This window comes from Anneissia japonica, unplaced genomic scaffold (assembly GCF_011630105.1).
Source record: "Anneissia japonica isolate Jap-2015-1 unplaced genomic scaffold, ASM1163010v1 scaffold288131_len391150_cov108, whole genome shotgun sequence".
Classification (NCBI taxonomy): domain Eukaryota; kingdom Metazoa; phylum Echinodermata; class Crinoidea; order Comatulida; family Comatulidae; genus Anneissia; species Anneissia japonica.
In genome coordinates, this window is record NW_022711676.1 from 2708 (window position 1) to 11106 (window position 8399).

Consider the following 8399-nt stretch of genomic DNA (forward strand, 5'->3'; position numbering starts at 1 on the left):
GATAAGATTGAGATTGGGCGATAATTTGAAAGGTCAGATTTGGATCCAGATTTAAAAATCGGTGTAACACGGGCTAGCTTCATTCTGTTAGGAAAAACCCCCTTGGAAATCGAGAGGTTAAAAATATGACATAGGTGTTGACAGATGAAGTTGGCAACATATTTGATGACTTTGGTATGGAAATTATCAATACCGGGTGATTTAATAACTTTAAATGAGTTTAACATACAGGCCACTTCAGATTCATAGGGGTAAGAAAAATAGAATTAGGTGTAGGGTTGGGTAAGAATTCCTTAAAGGATTTGTTAACTTGGGGAATTTTGTTAGCTAAAGAGGGTCCGATTTCAACGAAGTCATTAAATGCAGATGCATTTGTTGCGGGACCGTTAGTTTGTTCACCGTTACAATTGAAATAGGGATTTGTTTGGTTATTAGGGTTTGTTTTTTTTATCAGCAGATTTATAGTATTCCAAGTAGACTTGATATCATTTTTGTGTTTGAGAAATAAATTTTTGTAGTAGGTAGCTTTGGTAATTTTAGTAAGTGAATTTAATTTATTGCGAAACTGTTTGTATTTGGTTTCATTTTTGGTAGATGGGCAATGAAGGAATTTTGCATGAAGTTTCTGCTTATATTTAATAGAGTTGAGAAGGCCGTTGGGCATCCATGGTTTCAGCTTATGTGATTTTTTTACATTTTTGAATGGGAAATGTTCTTCATAGAGATTTTTCAATATGTTTTCAAAATTATGATAGGCTTCATCGGGGTGTTGCACATCAAGGACTTCAGACCACTGTTGGTTACAAATATGTTGGCGAAAATTCTCTAAAGTTAAAGGATTAATATTTCTAAATCTAGGTATTACTTCCCTATCTGAGCCAACTGCACCATTGGAAGGGTGAGCAATATCCGATAGATAGGATATGTTAAAAACAGGAAGATGATCACTTATGTCACTGTATAATAAACCACTGAGGTTAGGGCAATCAAACATGTTGGTAATAATATTGTCAAGCAGGCTAAAAGAAGTATTCTTAATACGGGATGGTCTATGAATAAGGGGGAGATAATGATTACTAAAGAAGTAATTAACAAAATAATGGGCATCGTTGCTAGATTCATGTTTAAGTATATCGATGTTAAAGTCCCCAAGAATATAGGCATATTTATTTTCACAAGACAGTTTGGCCATAACACTATCAAACTGATAAATTTAGTAGAGTCAAGGGATGGAGGGTGCCAACAATAATATTTTTGTGATTTGGTTGAATGATTTCGATAAAAATGGAGATTAGGGTTGAGATCTTTTCGTAAAGAGAATTGAAGGCCATCACGAATAGATATGGCTACTCAACCACCATGTTTATGAGTTCTGTGGTTAGCTACAACATTATAATTGGGAAGTTGGACTAGTGGATTGTCGCCTTTGAGCCAAGTCTCACTAATTGATATTATGTCAAAAGGAAAATTAAGGGACGTCAGGAGCTGTTTAATTTGGTCAATGTTTTTTTGAAGACTTCTAGAATTAAAATGTACTGTGGAAAAACTGTTTCTTTTGGTATTATTGACTAAAGACGAGAACTGGCTCGGATAACAATATTCGGAAGTACTAAGTTGGTTATTAAAAAATTGAGAATCGGGGTCAAACTTGGATGTAAATTGATCATGAGACTCTTCAGAGGGGGGAAAAATCTGGTCAGCTAGTCGGTCAGTGTTCGAAGTGTTTACTCTGGGTTGAAAATTTAATTCAGACATAAAACACAGAAAATAAAAGCAAAAACAAAAGACAAACAAAGAACAAAAAAAATAAAAAAATAAAAAGCGAAAGGTCAATCAAAGAGGACATTGTAAATGCCAACATCTTACCACGATGCATGTACTACAGGTCTTAATAAGCATTAAAACAAAAGCAATAGTAATAGTACAATGTAAAAGTAATCACAGTAATAATAATAATAATAATAACAATAATAAAAATAACAATAATAATAATAACAATCATAATGTAAAATATAAAAATGAGTATCAAAAATGCAAGCCAATGATATTGTATATACTTAAATTATAAAAATGAAGATAAAAAAGGTGAAAAGCAGAATTGTAAAAGGATACGATGTAGGCCTAATAACGGATCATAGTAAGCATTAAACAAAAGCAGTAGTAAACAGTATACAGTATCTATTCGTACAGTAATACAAAGATACTGTAAGCCTATCTAAGACGGTCGAGACCAGGACATACCTCCGACTTTAAATTGACAAAGATAGAAAAATTAATACAGAAAAAATGTATACAGACCTTGTAAATGTTTTAAAAATATGTAACTTTTTTAGTGGAATGACATGCATTTCGATACTTGGAGTATGTATTATACTATATTACATTTTACGTGTTTGTAGTAAATTTTAGGCACAAATCATCGGAGGTCTTGGTGCCAAGCCTACCAAGTTTTTATCCTGTTATTCTCTCTGCTGTAATTCTGTAATAATAAAGCTAAGTACCTATCGATGCCATGCTTGTTCACTCCACCAGCAAGTTGTTTATTTCTTACACTTCAATCATCATTATTCTCTCAACCAACAACTTGTTATATTTCTGCATTTTACCTTTCATTGTCAGGCTGAACTAAATGAAGGCTGACATAGATGAATGAAGTGTACATAAAACGTAGTTTTTAAAAAATATCATATAATTTTCATCACTATTGCTGATCAAATTAATAACGTGAATATTGTATGAACTGAAATTTGTGGTGTAGGAAATCTCCTAGCCATTACGCTATCACCTGCAATTTTACACAATTTAAGTAGGTCACTTCCATACGGTATCTCAGTCATAAACACACTTCATTATCAATTATGTTAAATGTAGGCCAATCTGTGCATGGGTAACAAGTTAAAAAATAGGCTCCCAGCAGACGTGTGTCTACTGCCTATTACTGTACACTAATATAATGGTGGAATCCAATATAGGGCCACCAGGCAGATTTACATGCAAATTTATAATTCCTCCTAAATTTTATCTCAAACCATATATATAATATTTATATTAAATTGTCAGAGTTTCCTGCCCAGGCCCCCATGTGATTGTTCTGGAATTCCATTTACTCCCAACTTTCTCACGTCGGAAAAATCAGCCTACCCCACCCTTCCGACCTTCATGTGTATCTAGGAGCCTTGAAATGGGGATGGTTGGGGGAAAGGGAGATGAGGTAAATTGGGGATTGATGAATAGGTAGGAGCGCCACAGGGGTGGCATCAGCGGGGGGCCGGGGCCCGGAGTTCCCGTCGGGAGATCCCCCTCCCTCTGCCTGTCGGGGAGAAAAACCACAATTTGTCGGTGGATATATGTATTTTCTACATATTGGTAGGCTCTAAATATTTTTTTAGGAGACTTCGCCCCCGGGAACTCTTTCGAGAGGTTTTGAGCGACACCAGACCACGCTCACTTTTTTCGTCTCGGACGTCGAACCCCCGTCGTCCAAGTCCAGACGCCACCACTGAAGCGCCAGCTGGCAAAATTAGGTAATTTGAGGTGCTTTTTTACTGTGACCGTGATTGGCTCTGGGAGGGGGAAGTATTTCTAGGGGTATTTCCCCTCCACATAATCCTCTTTGAAATTTTTAAAATTTTGCATAATTTAGCATAATTTTCCATCAGTCCTAGCATAATTTGATTCGCATCGCTGGTCGCACTGAGGCTACGGACTGCAGATACGTAAACAACATTTTGATCCCGTGAAAATTATGCGGTCTAGTGAAAAAAAAGTCTATAAATGTCATTATTTTTCCCAAAATTAATCTGAAAATTAGATTGATATTACTTAGTACGATCGAGACTTTATGATCTTTGTTGTTAAAGTATTTCAGACCGGTAGCTTTCGAATCCGAGACTTATATTTTAGGCCCTCTGCTTTTTGTGTCTACTGCCCCCATAAGGGGGGGGGGGCGCAGACACTATGCCATGATGTAGCAATTAAATATGGCGGAAAAGGGTAAATCCGGTGGAGGAATAATGGGTACTACTACCACGAGGTAGGGGCGCTCTGATTGAAAATCAAATAGCGTTCGGAACTCGAACAAAATTGCGTTCGAAACTCGAACATCCATTATAGAGACGCAGCACGCCTTCGCCACGAACCGCTTTTACCGTCATTTGAAGAATACCCTCTAGAACATGGTAGTACTTTTCGAGATCAACGACATAACGCGGTAACTCCAAGAGTTACTCTTTTCTTGAAGTGTTTTTAGTGTAATATAATAGTACCCTATACAGAATATTGTTAATAAGGAAAATTTTCATGAAAAATCCAGATACACTACAATAATACACACATTTGCATATTGAAGAACATAAGGTTAAATTCAAAAACAAAAACTCCTGTATAAGGCAGTAGACACACGCTCCCGCTGAAAGCCTATTTTCTATTGTGATTTTATCAGGGAACAGTGAAATCCCTGGATTTTATGCTTTGAAATAGCGTAATTATAATATAGATAAATGTTGGTTCAATACTTACACAGATCTACGTATGCTAATGATTGGCGGTGTATTTTATTGGCCACGTGCAACGAGTCTTCTAAGAACGCTGCCTCACCATCCAAGCGATCTGGGAGAGAGATGGACCTGTACATAGGGTTTATGCATGCTTGATCTGACAATCCATTGCTAATTGTGTGGATAATAAATAAGAAATAAAAAACGATGTTATTTATAACTAGCTTTTACATTATGCCTCTGTTTATTGAATAGTGTAGCCCACACTTGTTTACGAAAATGGAGTCAAAATCAAGAGATTCAATTTTAATTAATTTTCTTTAAATGTTATTCATTAAATGAACATTTTTTATTCCATAAAGTGTCATTGATATTTCATATTATAGTATTCTTGATATCTGTTAAATTCTAATTATTATTCCATATTGGTCACATATTTGTTTTCTCTTTGCCGTTAGCTTACACCAAATAATTTGATTAGGTAGTAATCTTATTTTTTATAATGATCAGTATGGACGAATGTTTCTCATTGCCGATGATGTTCTAATAAAGAACGGAGTATTTAATGACTATGGCTTTCCTGAGTCTTTCTGGATTGTGCCTGACATTTATTATTAAAATCAGTGGACCAGTTGGTAATTTTGATAGATATGATTAGTTTGGCATCGGCGATGACAATAATTAGTTCGCTCTCTTTTACAATACAAACATATCTTACACAGTTAACTGTGAATAGCCTTCCATTTCTTTCAGTCTGTCCAATGCACTTGTCGATGCCATAGGCTGGGCTTTTGCGTGCCCATGTCGCAGTGTCATAACATTAAACAATCCAAAAAGATTACCTACGCAAAACAACACATTATCCTTTGTATCGTTTGACGACAGATGTTTAAAATTACCATCCTCCATTACATTGGCGTTTCTGGCAGCGCTGGTATGTGCCTGATGTAGGTCTAGGCCTATAGACAAACTAGAAATGTTGGTACTGTGCGTACTTGGTATTTGTTTATCCCAAACAAGTGACCTGCTAATATAAGTTTTTCTGTCTCTACCTACGTCTGGGCCTAAAATAACATTTTCAGTATTTTCGGGAAAATCATTTATACTTGTAGCGAAATGATCCATTAAACGGTAAACAGTGCTATGTTCTGAGTCATGGATGACATACCCGTTATCTTTACCAACGGCATTCAATACATTTTCTATTTCTAGTGAACAATTGCTTTCTTCTTCCATTGGTCTACTAGGAAGTGTATGCTCCGTAGGTCTGTGGATATTTTCAAAATCTTCGCTGTGGCCTAGTAGGACTAAGCCTAGTCTAACATTGGACCTATTATTATTACTTTCAAGTGTTTCTATTTGATCCTCAAGAGATTTTCTGTTAGGGCCTAGGCCTAATGACTTTTGTTTTTTGAATGAATGTTTGCATTGATTTTTTTCCTCTTTCAACTTCGAAATAATTGATAACCATTCTTGCCAAATTTGTTCCTTTTCATTAATTTCTGCTAGTTCAAGGAGCCATGACGTACCGTTTTTTATTCTTAACTTGAGAATATTCCCACTGTTTGAATCGGGAATTTTTTTTGAAGCCGACAACTTTATCCATTTGAGTGGGAACCAATGTGCTAATTCAATATTATTAAGCATAGCGTCACAATCATCGCCGATTGTTGTGTACCTTGCTATAAGTAATCCGGTTTTAGTTATTCCGGCACGAACCATTTCAATTGGGTCTCCGTTTGTATGTTCCTTGACAAACTTACTTTCAACAAGTAATTTATCTGCCAGACAAACGTATTCTCTTTTCCACAAAAGACGTTGAAGTTCCATTATAGTTTTTCTGCCAAACGATATACCTACTTCTCTAGAGCTCTCATTACATTAAAATCAATACATTGATTTTAAAACAAAATTACTTCGTACGTAGAAAGTAGAAATTCAGTACGCAGTTCCAGTACGTGATGAAAATTTTTCGAACTATGGTGTGTAAACTTGTACGCGTTAGAGAACGCCCAGTAGGGAGCTTTTGAAACAAGACGCGACTAGTTCTTATAGAATACTAGAGCGCTATATTCAATGTATTCGATGTTTCGAAATACGCAGAGTTGTGTGAGGGTACCATCGAAAAAGCTACGCGCACGCAGCGCTATGCAAATGAACCAAGATCAAAGCTGCCGCCGCGGGTGAAGAACGTTTGCGCGATGCCTTTGAAGTCAATAATACCTCCATGATCATACTATGGAGGTATTATTGAGAATGAGATCACTCGGCAACAGATCCCCTTGACAAACTAATGTGTTCCCATAGAGGTATAATAAGAATACTAGAGCGCTAACCGCAATGTATTCGATGTTCGAAATACGCAGAACTGTGTGTGTGTACCATCCAAGATGGCTACCATAGATTTAGCCAATCAAATTTCGCTAAGCGCCATCGTTTGCAAATGCGCCCTCAATTTACTCAGAAAGTTCAGTACAGCTAGTTACCTGTATGTTTGAAGCTCGAGCGCTGCGGTGTTTGGGTGTAATGTATACGATTTTAATTTTTATTCCTTGGTAATTTATTTTTGAATAAGATGCTTCACTTGGCCTCGTTTTGGCTACAATAGTTTAATAACTTGTTATTACCATTACTCATTGTCATTAGTGAAATAATAGTCAGTCAGAGGGCTTATTAATATGTAATAATATGTATACTAAGCCCGAAGGTGGCGCTTTACTACGACTGCCATCTTGGATGGTACACATACATAACTCTGCATTGCTCCGCCATCTTGTCAGCACTCTAGTTGTTTAATAGCTCTATGTGTGTTCCCTGCCTTTGGATCACGTGCGGGCGTATTACCCTATAATTCACATTTTTTTCGTTAGCAACAACTTGGCAACGACATGCGTTTATACGCTCCAGCACAGCAGTTGTGCGATAAAGCGTTTGATTTTAACCCATTAAATATCTTTATAATAAACAATATTCCCCTGATTGGATTTTTTCGGACTTTTAGTATGATATTATGTGTATATTTCAGAAAAAGATTCCGCAAAATATTTCTGTTAAAATTACTTCTGTGTTCATTTTAATTTTGTCTAAAGATCGATTTCTTTGACTATAAAGGTAAGGCAGCGTAAAACTAAAAATTACTCTGATTCTGGATTAAATTTTTGAATAGTTAACCCTCGTTAACCCTAAAATGACTTAGTTTATTATAATCCTCCATCATTCCTTAATTAATATCTATTAAAATTGGAATTATCGAGTTTTATCCAATTTATGAAAATTAAAGTTGCAATATACCATACTTTCAAAGCTGATGTAAATGTTTCATTAATTTCGAAACTCTTTTTGTAAGAAAATATTATTATGTTTGGTATTTCTTGAAAGATCAATGTATTAGCTTCAAGATGGAAACGATTGCGCAGCCATAGTGATTGACTGTAAGTAGTGTGCATTGAGAAAAGAACGTGCTCTCCATTTCGCCGTGTTCAATCTTTTGGTAATCAAAGCCTGCTGAGCATTTGGTGGCGGGAATACATTAGACTTCAAAGGCATCGCGCAAACCAAGGTAATTCAACAAAAGGACGCACATCTCCGCTATCGAACATAGCGCGTGCGTACAGTCCTTTGATCTTTACTGTGGCATCGACAATCCTATACTAGTTGCGAGTACAGCCGTCAATTATTAGTCTATGCGTGCCATTCGTTTTATGGTGTTAGTTTTTATTTTATTAATTTTGGGTACTTCGCAATGTCTGTTACATTTGATTTTATTTTTCCGCGAGCTTGTTAAATGCTTCTATAAATTGCAATTTGATTTGTGAAAATTGACCAAGAAAATGAAAAGTTATAGCAATTCAAAATTTACGAATTTTATAAAATTTCATGTTCTTATGTAACATTAATCTGTCA